Genomic DNA, 15,873 nt, shown 5'->3' with positions numbered 1-15,873 from the left:
TCATATACAGCCATTAAGAGTGTTTTGTTTTAGCGAGGTGAGAAAGGGGATAAAAAAAATAGTATTTTTGCAAATAATAACTCTCGTGTCGATTGTCTAATTTTTTCATTTGCAAAATATGTTTTAGTCTTAATGCAAGGCATTGCTTTTGAACATCTAAAATACGCAGCCCTCCCTTGTCAATGAGGAGTTTGAGAAATTCTCTTTTTAGCGGTTCAGCATTCAAACTTTGCCTTAGGTAAATCGAAATTTCTTAGTTAGTTTTTTTTTCATCTAATTTTGTTATTGGAAAAACGTTGGCTACAAACCACACCTTTGACAATGCAAGATTATTTACGAAAATTCCCTTGCATTTCAAAGACACGTTTCCGTGTTTGAAATTTTTTAATTTTTTCTTAAATTTTTCAAGCGCTTTGTTCCAGTTTAATCTTGCCGCATACGCAAGGTCAGAATGGAAAGTTATTCCTAATATTTTAATGCTTGTTGCATTGGATCAAATAATATTTTGTTTGTTTTGCTAAGTGTGTTTTCATAGGCGATGTAATTAAAACCAGCCATGGCCATAGCTTTAGTTTTGTTTTTGGTAATGTTGGAGCCTGAGGCTTCTTCAAATTTATCTAGAATTTTGAAAATTTTTACCATTGTTGATTGACTCCTCACACACAGTGAGATGTCATCGGCATACTGCAATACTTTTAAGTTGGAATTTGTCCCTGGCAGAGAAATACCGTCCACGAATCGGTTGTTTTTAAATTCGAGGGCCAGTACTTCCACCGCCAGGCAATACAACATGAGTGAGATGGGATCGCCTTGACGAACCCCTCTTCTAACTTTAAGCGGTTTACTCATGTAACCGTTGTTAATTATAATAGATTGGTTTTATTTAATTGTTTGTTTTATTGCATTAATAAAATTTTCACCTAAATTATACTTTTCTAATATTTTGAATAAAAAATCTCTATCAATTTTATCGAAAGCCTTTTCCTGATCAATTGTCAGCAAAACGCTTTCGATGTTTTTTTTTTGTTAGGTTTATGAATGACGTCCCTTACAAGAAACAAATTCAAAAAGCTCTCCGGGACAGAACACGTTTAAGAGGATCCTTGTACGAAGTTGAGAACTTTGGAAAGCCTTAACGCAAGTGCTTTTGTAATAATTATATAGTCTGCGCACAATAGAGATATCGGTCGCCAATTTTGAATAAGCCTTAAATCGCCTTTTTTGGGCAGAAGATTAATTAGTGCTGTCCTCTGCGTCTAAGATATTTCATTTTTTGGATGAAAAATATTTTTGCTAAAAATGTTAGTTAGTTCTTCACCATAAATATCCCAATATTCGGTGTAAAACTCTACTGGAATCCCGTCTATTCCTGGAGTTTTTCCTTTATTGAGCGACTTTGCAGCATTATAAAATTCTTAGCTGCTAAATTTTATATTCATAAAAGCGTTTTGTTCACTTGTTAAAACATTTTGAACGTGTTTCAAAAAATCATTTTGTTTATCAAGATTTAAATTTTGTTTTTTAAAAGAGATTTGTAGAACATCCTAACGTTTTCCATTATGTTTTTTGTGTCGCTAAAGGTCTTGTCGCCAATTTTAATTTTTTTGATAGTTTTTTTAATTTCGTTGCTTTTTTCTATTTGGAATAAAGCTTTCGAAGGTTTTTCTCCTTTTTCAATAATAATTTGCTTGGATCTAACAAAAATTCAGCTGTCGTTAAAAAGCGCTTTTTGATTCTTTTGCAATTGTTTTTTTTTTTCATTATCTCTAATTGGTTTGTTTTTTTCTAATTCTATTTCCTTTTCTAACAAAAATTCCTGTTTTTTCCTCTCTTTTTTATTAAATTTCAAAGTATCGATGGCAATATCTTTAATTGTCGTTTTTATCACATCCCACTATTGGTTGTTATTTGCGTATTTATATTTTTTGTTTTTATTTTTATCAAAATCTTTATGAAGTTTATTTTTAAAAGATTCATCTCCTAGCAAAGTGGTGTTAAAATGCCAGTAACCGGCCCTCGCTCATTCTTTTTTTCAAATTTAAATTCGCAAAATAAGCCAAGATGATCGCTAAAAATATTTTTTATAAATTTGCAATCGCAGTTATTTAATTTTGTTTCTGACGCATAAATCCTATCTATTCTGCTTTTAAAACTTTTATCTTCCTTTTCATAAGTAAATAAAAGTTTTTGCGGAAAACGTGTACTGAATACGGCATTCACCTTGTATAATTCTTTAAAAGCCCTCAAATTCTTAAGACCGACTTAGTGGTTTTTATTAAATAAATCCCCACCATGTCGGTCAAGGCTTGGGTTTTCAACCATATTAGAGTCCCCCATTTATAATAAATAATCATATCTCTTACATGCAAAAATCGTTCTCTCATTATTTAACGTTTTAAAAATGTTATTTTTTACTGTGAGTGTTAGGAGCATAAATGTTAATTATTCTCATTTTTGTTTTTTTGATGGTTACAGTTACTGCAAGAATTCTTCCGCTTTTGTCTTGAGTAGTTTCCTCAAGTTTTGTATTTTTTGAAAAAAGAATGGCAACGCCACATTCTCGGCTTGAACCGCTGTTCCAAATGGAACAACCGTTACTTTTGTTTTGCCATTCTTTGGCCCATTCAACAGCCTTTTCATCAGTGCTATGAGTCTCTTGAATGCAATAAATTTTGCAATTTAAATTTTGAAAAAAATTAAAAATTTTGTTTCTTTTGGCCACATTATTAAGGCCATTTAGATTATTTGAAATAATTTTCACTGCCATTTCTAATTAAAGTTTATTACCTTGAAAAAGAGGAAACAAATTAAAAATTTCACAGACAAATTGTGAAGACATTAAAAACTTTTAAAATATATCTACTAAGATCATATCCTTTTAAAATACCTAATTACGGATGTTTTGGTTTATGCTCAAAACACTTGTGAAAAAAATAAAAAAATTTTTTATTGTTATTATTTTTTTTTCCTTCAAAAAAAACTAACAAGTTGAACAAAAAATAAAGTGAAAAATAAGAAAAAATATTTTTCTTACGTTACTACTCCACCGTAACCTACAATATCCCCTGATTTTACCATATCATCATACCAATTACGGGTTTTTTATTTTGATCCAATTTTTTTAATTTTAATTCGCCGTTTACTTTCCAAAATGTCATTTCTTTTTATTTTTATATCGTCACGTCGTTTAGTTCGTTTTTTGCGTGGTCTTTTCGTTTCTTTTAAATCTTCTTTTAAATCAATCTGTTGTGTCTTCGAAGACACAACAGATTGATTTAAAAGTGTCTTTTCTTTTTTGTTATGATTGTCACCATCCTTTTCTAGTTTCTTTATTTCTTTGTCAACAACATCTATCGAGGTTTCGACAATTTTATCAGCTTTTTCAATTACTAGAATTTGTGCTACAATTTCATTTACGCTAGTTTCTTGTGCATTATCGTTGTTTAGTATTTCATCCTTTTTTTTTCGTTGATAATATGCTTATCATTTACCGAATGTTGACCGTTACGTTTGGTTCGCACTCTATAACCAAGTACTTCTGTAAATATTGGTATAGGGACTACCAAATCTTCCATTATCGCCACAAGAATACCGCTATAGTACTCTTTTCCCTCGTTTGGGGTTTTCCTCATTATTGGCCTGGTTATGATGTGTCTACCATAACCCATTTGCTTAAAGCCCTTACCAATTTGTGTGCTTTTTGCTTCCAGTGGTAAACCAAAGACAGACACATGAGTCCTCCGGCTGGATTTACGATTTGGATTTGATTTAGTAAAAATGTGGTGAAATCCTTTAATATTCAGTCCTTTCTCAAGTAAATAGTTTTTCGCGTTATCCAATTTCATACCAATTTCTATTATTGTGTTTCGATTTATCAACTGTACACCTTCGAGTTCGTCAGCCAAGTTGACATTTTCAATTTCAATTATCACATCGACGATCCGTAACGTTGTTACGACTTTAGACAGTAATGTTCGATGAAGAGGTCTTTTTTTCAAACTTTTTACTTACATTTTTTGTAATTGCATTAGCATAACTTTTTTTTGTGGAAACAACAGTATTTTTATCATCGCTACTCAAATCATCTAGTTGCCGCTATAATCCATTTTAACATCTTCAATAAAATCGCCATTAGCAACATCTTTCATTTTTTTTAACAAAACATTAGCACATTGTTTTGGTTTGTCTTCATCATTTGTTAAAATTGTATAAGTTTGATTAGTTTTGAAAAAAACTGTTTCGCCTACTACCAGCTCACCAGCCGCCATCTTGAAAAAATCGCAATAATAATTAACACGTCCGAAAAGCACGTAAAAATAACACGTAAAAAGTTTCATTATGTGTTTTTTTCCGTAGTGTCCTCGTTCTTAAAATGAGGGGGTTGTTCAACTGACCATTTTTGTAATTGTGGCTCTAAAATTTTAAACACAACTTATCCAGCACGAAATCCTTTACGTTTTTCATTACAGATGCCACACAACGAATCGAAACTCTTCGACCAAGCTGATAGGTCTCTCCTACATTATTAGTGACTTAGTGACTTGGTTAACGCGGGTGAACAAGGAGGGACCGCTTGGGAACTCCTGGTGCCGTAGGCTTTTTCTTACTTTTCTCACCTTCAATACTAAAACACGTCTTTGCTCCTTGTCGATTAGACAGCTCTAAACATTGTCTTTGCGTAAAAGACGTAAGAATTGAAGTATTTTTATTTTTCGTGTCAAGCTTCAATATTTTTTATTGTGCAAATATTCAGCTCTATATACTTCATATATCGGCAATCAAGTGAACCTCCACGTTATTCAACAAAATCTCTAAAGTACAAAACAGAGCAAAAGATGCTACTCGAAAATATGTTTAAAAACTTCAACAATATTGTTGCCATATGTGAAAAAACGCTGAAATATTCTTTTATGCCAAGTAGATTGTCATTCAAGTGTACAGTATATTTTATTAGTAAGAACTATAAACTGTAACTGTAACAGGTTCTTGTTGACTTGAAAAAAGAAAAAGTTCCTTATTTTGGTGTTGGTCTAAATTGGACGGAGGAAATCCGTTGACCACAAACCAAACCTTAGACAGAGCTAGGGTGTTCACAAAAATTCCTTTGCACTTTAAAGAGATGTTTCTGTATTTAAAATTTTGTATTTTTTTTTGAAAGTTTTTAAAGGCTTTGTGCAGATTTATTCTGCCTTTAAAGGCTAAATCTGTATGGAAAGTTATTCCTAGTATTTTTTTTCCTGTTAGGTTGGACCATTTAATTTTATAATTTTTTTGTTTAAGTGTTTTAATTGTGTTTTCGTAACCTAAACTATTAAAGCCACCAAGAGCTAGAGCTTTGGTTTTGTTTTCATTTATGTTGGAGCCCGACTCGTATTTAAAGTTATTTATTATTTTAAACGCTTCTGTTATTGATCGCAAGCTTCTAACAAACAATGTCGTATCGTCTGCATACTGCAAGACTTTTAGGTTTGTTTTTGAACCTGGCAGTGAAATGCCATCAATGAGCTGATTGTTTTTAATCTCAAGTGCGAGCGTTTCCACTGCAAGGCAGTACAGCATCAGAGTTATCGGGTCGCCTTGTCGGACTCCCCTCTCTATTTTAAAGGGTTTACTCATGTATCCATTGTTTGTGACAATAAATTGAGTATTTTTCATGCTTTGTTTTATTGCATTAATGAAGTTTGCGCCTAAGTTAAACTTTTCAAGAACTTTGATCAAAAAGGCTCTATCAATTTTGTCGAAAGCTTTTTCCTGATCAATTGTTATCAGGCAACTTTTGATATTTTTTTCATTTGTGTTATGAATAATATCTCTTACGAGAAATATATTTGAAAACATATTTCTCTCAGGCACCGAACACGTTTGTGACGGCCCAAGTAAGATTTGTAATACTTTTGAAAGTCTTAGCGCAAGCGCTTTTGTTGCAATTTTGTAATCGGCGCCTAAAAGGGAAATTGGTCGCCAGTTTTGTAGCAGCGACAAATCTCCATCTTTTGACAAGAGGCCAAAATTATTAAAGCCGTCTTTTGAGACCAAGTCAGTTCTTTTTTTGTGTTCAAAAAAATATTATTAAGAAGAGCGGTGAGTTCTTCACCGTATTTATCCCAATTGTCTTGGTATAATTCGACAGGCAAACCGTCTATACCCTGAGTTTTTCTTTTATTTAAAGATTTTGCTGCGTTTAATAATTCTTGGCTGCTAAATTTAATATTTAGGAAGCCGTTCTGATTTTCATTTAAAATATTTTTAACATTTGCAATATAAGTCTCCTGCTTTTTAGTATTTAAGGTTTTCTTTTTGTATAGATTTTTGTAAAAAACTCAAATTGTTTTGAGTATATTTTTGGTGTCTTTATACACATTGTTTCCATCAGTTATTGTTTTAATAGTTTTTGTTTTTTTGATTACTTCTTTCTATGGAATAAGGCTTTCGAAGGTTTTTCACCTTCTTTAACAACGAGTTGTTTTGTTCTCACAAAAACTACCGTGATGTTAAAGAGAGTTTTTTGCTCTTTATTGAGCTGTTTAATTCTTTCAATATCTCTGTTAGCTTCATGTTTTTCAAAGTCATTTTTTTAAATTAATATTGCTTCTTGTTTTTTAAGTTGGAGTTTTCTAAGTTTAGCTGTTTCCATGGCAATACATTTTATTCGGGATTTTACAATATCCAACCATTGCTTGTCATTTTGGTAACTGAGCTTTTTACTACTTTGCTTTTCAAAGTCCATTCATAATTTGATTTTAAAGCTTTCATCGCCTAAAATATTGGTATTTAGGTGCCAGTATCCCGGCCCTCTTTTGTTTGTTTGTTCAAATAAAATTTCGCACAGTACTGCGTCGTGATCACCTAAAATATTTTTCACAAACGTGCACTTGCAGTTGTTAAAATTATAATTAGAGGCATAAATGCGGTCTAACCGACTTCGGAATGTCTTATCTTCTTTTTCATAAGTAAAGACTCGTTTGTGCGTGAATTTTGTCCTGAAGACGTCATTCACTTAATGTAGTTATTTGAACAGATTTAAATTTTTCGAACCAACAAGGTGATTTGGATTTAACATATCTCCACCTTGCCGGTCTATACTTGGGTTTTCAACGATATTAAAGTCGCCAGTTAAAAATAAAGCATCATACACATTTACATGTTTATTTAATTTCTTTAAAAAATGCTCCTTGAGACTGTTAGTGTTGGGCGCGTAAATGTTAATAATTCTTAGTTGTTGTTTTTTTTAAGTTATACTGACACAACAAGAATTCTTCCTCGATTATCTTGCGTAAAATTTTCAATTATATTATCTTTTTTAAAGAGAATAGCTACACCACATTTTTGGCTATTTCCGCTATTCCATATCGATGTTCCATTTGTTTTAATTTTCCATTCTCTAGCCCATTCAATAGCCGTTTCATCGGTACTGTGGGTTTCTTGGACACAATAAATGTCATAGTTTTGATTTTGGAAGAAATTCATTGTATTTTTTCGTTTTGCCGCGTTATTTAGGCCATTTACATTATTAATAAGAATTGTTACTGTCATAGTTACCAAGCAAAAGAATGTTAAAAAATTAATAAAACGCGCGATTTTAAACAAAGGATATTCCTATTTAAACTGGTTTTTTAATTTTTGTGTGTTTACTCATGCGTTAATTTTAAAATTTAGAGTTTTAAAACCTTAGTTGTCAACTAATTTTAAAAATGCTAAAATAAAGTAAAAGATAAAAAGAAATTTTTCTTACGTTTTTTCGCAGAACACCATTTTTTCCACGAGCTCTTTCACATTTTGGTCTTTTGTTTCGAAAAAAACTTTCTTTGTTTTCGGCCCTTATTTTCCCAGGCGTTTTAAAGTAGAACTGGTTCCTTTTATTTGTTAGTAGTGTCATTTCTTCGTCATTTTCATTTGTTTTGTCTTATAATAATAATAAATAATTTTTTTTTCCTTTTGTTTCGTCGCTTTTGTTGCTTTTGTTGTTGATGTTGATTTATTTGGTCTGAAATGTTAGGTTTTTATTTTTTTCAGACGTTTGAGATAGAGTTTCATCAATGTTCTGTTGAGTAGAAACATCAGCGATGACAGCTTCTTCTTGAATTTCTGTTTCTACTGCTTTGGGATTTATTTATTTTGAAACCTTTTTAAGAGTAGTTGGGGCATTTTCTTCCTGTCCGTTGTGTTTTGTTCCGACTGGATAGCCTAGGATGTTGAGGAATTTTGGTATTGAAGAGGGCATATCCTCCATTACAGCGACTGAAATTCCGCTGTAGTATTGGATACCCTTCGTTGTTGTTCGTATGATGGGTCTGGAATTTACGTGGGTCCCATAGCCCATTTCTTCAAAAATTTTTCCAATTTTAAGCATTTTGGCTTCAATTGGAAACCCAAAAACAGAGAAATGAGTTTGCTGCTTTCGTTCGGGATGTTCAACAAGGGGATTTCTGTAAGGGTTCGATTTTGTGAAAGTATGGTGGAATCCTAGGATATCCAGTCCTGATTCTAGTAATGATGCTCTCGATACTTCAGTATTCAAAACAATTCCAAGAACGTTGCTTTTATGAATAAATTGGAGGCCCTCCAAATGCCCCTCAAGGTTTTTCTTCTCAAGGGCATTAATGACATCCCCAATATTCATGTTGCATTGTACGTTGCTTAAAAGAGTTTTAATTAACGGTTGCTTCCTCGGTTGGATGTTTGTTTTTGCTGCTTGAGCATAGTTAATTGGTTTTGATAGCACGTTTTTTTTTTCGACACGTTCATCATCATCGCTGTAGTCGATGCTTATCTCGGCAATCGATGCACCATTCGCTACTTGACTCATTTTCTTGAGTAATAATAAAGCTTCCTCTTTCAGCATTTTGTCTTCTTCAAATTAATTTCAGATTCGTTATTTAATTTCTTACTTTTTAAAAAAACCGTTTTTTGCTTTTCTTCAGGCGCCATCTTTTTTCTCTAATAATAAAAACCGCTGGTAATACACGTCCGATCGCCTACCATTTTTTTTTTTTTTTAACAAAATATTTACATATATTTCATGAAAATAATTTACAATTAGGGCAGTTTTACAACAATAGGCGTTTCGTAATATATATTTAGGTTATATAGTTATAAAAATATATCATAATAACGTATAAAAATATATCATAATAAATATATCATAATAACGTATAAATATATCATAATAACGTATAAAAATATATCATAATAAATCATCTCATAATAACGTATATCAATAAATCATATCATAATAAATCATATCATAATATATCAATAAATCATATCATAATAACGTATGAAAATATATCATAATAAATATATCATAATAAAAAATATATCATAATATCAAAATACGATTTTAAAGGTTCAATATTTTAAAAATCACTTTCAAGAGTCTTACTAAGTTAAAACTTTTGTATGTTTAAAAAAAAAGGATAAACTTAACCGAAAGGAGGGGATTAAATAAGAAACACCTATTACTTGATGAAAGGACGATTTCAATTTAAAGGTCTTAAAAATTTAAATTTGCGCCATTAAGTATACTTAGTGTAAAACTACTTCGAAAGATGAAAAACTATTTGTGGGTTTATATAAAAAAATTATTAGATATAAGTTTCCGTGCTTAAAATAAATTCATCATGGCGATTAACCATTGACCTTATAAAATATAAATACAACATTTGCCACCACCAGGGGGCTAGGGTTATGCAATCGTTAAATTTAAAAAAAAAAAAATATCCGTGTTTAAAATAAATACGTCGCGGCGAATAACCCGCGACCTTATAAAAATTACACACAACCTTCGCCGTCACCAGACAACAAGGGTCATGCAATAACAAAAAAATCGTGCTTAAAATAAATACGTAGTGGCGATTAACCCACGACCTTTTAAAAAATATACACAACCTTCGCCGTCACCGGACGACTAGGGTCATGCATTTTGTAAACTCAAAATAAAGAAATATGGTTGAACACCCGTAATTTTCTAAAATTGATCACGACCTACAATTCACCATCGTCTAGATGGTGAATGTTAAGTCGCGATTGTTCATATCGCAAATCGCGTTATTTAAAGAGAACAATTTATGAAATTTTTCTACATTGTTTTCCCTAAGGTATTTATTGTATTTTGTTTTCCATATATATTTAATTTCTCTCAAAATGTTTTCTACGATTCTAGTAAAATTAATATTTTGATTTTCTTTTAGTTTAAGGTTTCTACTTTTCCACAATTCCGATGTTATTATATTTAATAGAATTGTTCTAATTTTTGCTTTTTCATCTTTTTTGCTAATTCCTCAATGTTAATTAAAAAGAGAGCGTGCACAGAGTTAAAAGGTTTTCCTGGAAGTAATTCGTCGTATACAAATCTCTTTTTTTTTCCACACCGCTCTCGTATTACTGCCAAATATAAAAGGATGATAGGTGTCCTCTGCACAGTTGCAGCTTTTACATTTTGAGTTTCCGTGAAACTGACCTCGTTTTATGCGCCACCCGTTTAATTTTACTAAGGTTGGCAGAGAATCGGTTAAAATGCGCCAAAGGGTGTTTTTGCTCGTGCCCAGGGCGTGCGAGTTAAAGTTTCTCTCCCAAATTTTTTTCCATGGGAGAGTTTTTTGAAACTTGGCGTTCCACGAAAGCTGAATTAATTTTAAGGTTCTGTTTTCCGTTTTGCCAAATAAGTGAGGGTAAATATTTTTCGTAGTTTTTTTACCAATGTCGAAAATTTTGATATCATTTTTAATTGTTTCAATTAAATCTTTATTGTCAAAAGGTGGGTTGCTAATGGATTTAGGACTTGTTCGCAGTCATATATAACCATTGAGGATATTTTGTTTTAGCGAGGTGGTTCAAGGAATAAGATAAAAAATACTTTTGCAAGTAATAACTTTCGTGCGGGTTTTCCTTTTCACTCATTTGCAAAAGATGTTTCAACCTCAGCGCAAGGCACTGCTTTTGAACATCTAGTATTCCCAGACCTTCCTTGTCAACAGAGAGTTTGAGAATTTCTCTTTTAACAGGTTCGGCGTCCAAACTTTGCCATAAGTTAATTGAAATTTCTTTGTTTATCTTTTATTGGTCTAATTTTGTCGCGGGAAACACGTTAGCTACAAACCATACCTTTGACAATGCAAAAGTATTGACAAAAATTCCCTTGCATCTCAAGGATACGCTCCTTTATTTTAAACTGAACAATTTTTTTTTAAAGTTTTAAACGCTCTATTCCAGTTTAACATTGCCGTGTACGCGCGGTCAGAATGGAAAGTGATTCCTAAAACTTTTATTCCCGTCGCGTTCAACCAAATAATGTTTTGATTCTTTTCGATCAGGCTGTTTTCGTATGCGAAATAGTTAAAACCGCCCAGAGCCAGCGCCTTGGTTTTGTTTTTGTTTATGTTTGAGCCTGAGGCATTCTCAAACTTGTCAAGTATTTTCAAAATTTCTTCAATGGACTCGTGACTTCTCACACAAAGTGTGGTGTCGTCAGCATATTGTAAAACTTTTAAATTTGATTTTGATCCTGGCAGCAGAATACCGTCCACAAGTCTATTATTTTTAAACTCGAGTGCTAGTAAATCCACCGCCAGACAATACAACATAAGTGAAATAGGATCGCCTTGAAGAACCCTTAAGAAAAATTTTTTTTTCATGTTTTGTTTAATCGCGTTAATAAAATTTTGTCCCATATTATACTTTTCTAATATTTTGAACAAAAAAGGTCTATCAAGTTTGTCAAAAACTCTTTCTTGATCAATTGTCAACAGAACGCTCTAAATGTTTTTTTCAGTGGCATAGTGAATGACGTCCCTCACAAGAAACAAGTTTGAAAAAATGTTTCTTTCAGGGACAGAACACGTTTGGGACGATCCCAGCATGCGATATAGAATTTTCGAAAGTCTTAGCGCAAGCGCTTTTATAATGATTTTATAATGAGCGCACAAAAGAGAGATTGGACGCCAATTTTGTAAGTGTTAGGTCGCCATCCTTGGGCAGAAGACTAATTAGCGCAGTCCTCTGCGACCAGGACAATTCGATTTGCGGATTAAAAACATGATTGTTGAACAACGTCGTGAGTTCTTCACCGTATATGTGCCAATATTCATTGTAAAACTCAACGGGGATTCCGTCAATTCCCGGTGTTTTACCTTTGCCAAGCGATTTCGCAGCGTTAAATATTTCCTCGCAGCTAAATTTTACATTTAGAAAAGCATTTTGCTCGTTAGTTAAACAACTTTGAATGTTGCTTAAAACATCTTTTTGCGTTTCCTGATTTAGTTTTTGCCTTTTATATAGCGATTTATAAAATCTCCTAATGGTTTTTAGAATGTTTTTTGTGTCGCTAAAAGTTTTTTCGCCGCTTTTAATTTTTTTAATTGTTTTTTTGGTTTGATTACTCTTTTCTAATTGAAAAAGCGCCTTAGAAGGTTTTTTTCTTTCTTCTACAACAATTTGTTTTGTTCTCACATAAATTCCGCTGTTGTTAAAAAGCGCCTTTTCTTCTTTTTGCAGTTGCCTAATTTTTGCATCGTCTCTATTTGATTTCGATTTTTCTAACTGTATTTGATTTTCTAAAAACGCTTCGCGAGTTTTGTTTTCTCTCTTTTTAACTTTCTAGACCTCTCTCGCAATGTCCCTAATCCTAGTTTTTATTTTGTCCCACCATTGATTGTTGTTTTCAAATTTGATATTTTGTTTTTCTTTTTTTCAAAATCATTTTTTAGTTTATTTTTAAACATGACCTCACCTATCAAACTTGTATTAAGATGCCAGTAACCAGGCCCTCTCTTGTTATGTTTTTTTAAATTTAAATCTTAAAAAACAGCTACATGGTCGCTAAGTTTGTTTTTAATAAACTTGCATTCACATTTATTTAAATTTGCATCCGAAACATAAATTCTGTCTATTCTACTTTTATAACTTTTGTCTTCTTTTTCGTATGTAAACGAAAGTTTTTTTGGAAAGCGCGTTTTGAATACGTAATTCACTTTATGTATTTTCTTGAAAGCACTTGATTGTTTGAGACCGATTTGGTGGTTTTTTCATTAATAAATCCCCACCTTGTCGGTCAAGACTAGGGTTTTCAACCATGTTGAAGTCATCAGATAATATTAAAAAATCATTTACTCCTGCGTGTTTATTTAGTTTCTTAAAAAAACGTTTTTTGACACTATGCGTGTTCGTAGCATAAACAGTAATTAATCTAATGTTTAATTTTTCTAATTTTGCTGTGACAGCAAGAATGCTACCGCTTTTGTCCTTAGTAATTTCTGCAATTTTAATTTCTTTTTTAAAGAGAATGGCCACACCGCATTCGCGGCTGGAGCCGCTGTTCCATACTGAACAACCTTCAGTTATGTTTTGCCATTCTTGGGCCCATTCTACAGCCGATTTGTCGGTGCTATGGGTTTCTTGGATACAATAAAAGTCACAAGATAGGTTATTTAAAAAGTTTAAAATATTTTTTATTTTGGCTACATTATTAAGGCCATTGACGTTATTAGACAAAATTTTAAATGCCATTTCTACTAATGATCTCGAAAACAAGGAAATCTATTAAGTTTTAGAACAGACATTAAAAAAATGACGCATTTCGAAATAAGGTAACCAGAATTAAAGACATTTTAACAACTTAAAAAGTCGCCGAAGTTCTTGCGCATGCTTCAAACACAATTGTTTGCAAATAACGTTTTTTTTTTTTTTTTGTTTTGTTTTAAAAGTTAAATAAAATAATATGAAATAAAAAATTTAAAATAAAAATTAAAGTAAAAATTTAAAATTCCTCACGTAATTTTTCCTTCATCATTATTGATGTCTCCTGACTCCACCATTTCCTCGTACCAGTTTGTAACGCTCGTTTTCTCAACAAACTTTATCATTTCGTCCTCGTTTCTTCTTTTTCGTTCACCACCATCATTTGTCGCTTGCTTTTTCTTCCCGCGTCTCATCTTTCCTTTTTTTGATTTACATGATACTTCTTTAACAACCTCTTCTGATAAAGCAACTTTATTATTCTCAACTTTTTCTCTCGCATCTTCAATTGGAGAATCTTTTCTAACAGCTATATTCGGCGTAGATATTTTTCTACTGCTTCCATTTGTTCAGTAACAATTGACATCGCTATAACATCATCTTCTTTATTTAATTTTTCGCTGTTGACTTCATTTGACTGTGTAATGTTTTCTTTTGTTTCGTTAGGTTTTCTTTCATAAGCAATTATTTGACTGTTATGTCTCGTTCTCACACGATATCCTAACAAGTCCATGAATACAGGAATCGGTTTTAATAAATCCTCCTAAACTGCTACTAAAATCCCACTATAATATTCTTTACCCTCGTTCGGTGTTTTACGCATTATTGGTTTAGTAAGGACATGTCTATCAAATCCCAACTGTTCAAGACATTTGCCGATTTGAGTATTTTTTGCCTCTAAAGGCAGTCCAAAGATGGACACATGTGTTCGTCTACTAGGTTGTCTATTTGGATTTGACTTTTTGAATATATGATGAAATCCATTGATATTTAACCCTTTCTCCAAAAGAAAGTTTCGTGCTCCATCTGTCTTCATCACGATCTCAATAATAGTGTTTCAATTAATTAATTGAACCCCTTTAAGTTGTTCTGCTGAGTTAGCATTTTTGATTTTAATAATTACATCCATAATAGAAAGTTTCGATTGAACTCTTGAAACCAGAGTTCGTAGAAGTGGTCGTCGATCAACTTTTTTAACAGAGTTTAGCGCCGAGGCGTAACTTTTCGGTTTAGGAATATTATGATACTCATCTTCTTCACTCGACAAATCATCATTGCTGTAATCGATAGTCACATCTTCAATAACTTCACCATTAGCCACCGCTCTCATTTTGGTTAACAAGTTAACGGAAAAAAAACACAAAAAACTAACAGTTCTATTTGTGTTTGGCTCTGCACTTAGTTGGCGATTAGTTTTTTAAAAAGTGTCTTATGCTAGTGTTGCAAGTAAAGTAGAGTTTCTACGTGAACTCGTTGTTGAATTTCGTATTCGTTTGGATTACTCTAAAGTCAGCAATTCTAAATATATTTTAGAGAAAGCCAAAGAACTCAGCGAAAAAATTGCAGCAAAGATTGGAAAAAGTAAAATTGAAAATATCACTTACCACAGAGATGGTAGATGGATAGCGGTTCTTAAATCAATCAATGACGCTAATAACCTATCGATTGAGCAGATCGAAATAAATGAATGTGAGAAACCAGTTATTTTCAAGCGAAGAGAAGAACAAGGTTTTTTAATAACAATTAAGTGTGACCCTACTGTCACCGATGCTGAACTTTCTGATAAACTTGCTCCTTACACCGATACAATCTACTCAACTAAACATACAACATACGACTTCGATCGAACTATCGAGGATGGTCGGAGACTGTTTCGAGTGAAGCTAAACACAATGGTAAAGTTTATACCACGCTATATCGAAATCAACGGTATGATAATTATTCTCAACTTTGCTGGAAAAGAGTTTTATTGTAACAACTGCCAAAGCAAACATATACCAAGAGATGCATGTGTTCCACCGACAAACAAAGATGAATTAAATAGGAAAACTACAGTCGAAAAACCTTTTGAAGTTACGTTCAGTCAGAGTGTCTTTGATAAGAATAGCAAAACACCCGTTTTTAATTTTATTCCACCATCACAAAAACCAGCACTGGTTACGACAACTCCAAGAGGTGAGGTAAAAAACTCAATTTATTCCGTAAATAAAAATAATTCTATTATTAATTTAGAAAACCATCTTGACTTGAGTTTACCGGAAGACGTAAAGATGAAAATAAGAAATATGCAACATGAAAACTAAAAAGCCTTTGATGAGGCACGACGTTTGGAAAAAGAAAAGTCAAAAAGTACGCATCCGA

This window comes from Hydra vulgaris, chromosome 01 (assembly GCF_038396675.1).
Source record: "Hydra vulgaris chromosome 01, alternate assembly HydraT2T_AEP".
Taxonomy (NCBI): domain Eukaryota; kingdom Metazoa; phylum Cnidaria; class Hydrozoa; order Anthoathecata; family Hydridae; genus Hydra; species Hydra vulgaris.
Note: the sequence above shows the minus strand (reverse complement) of the source record.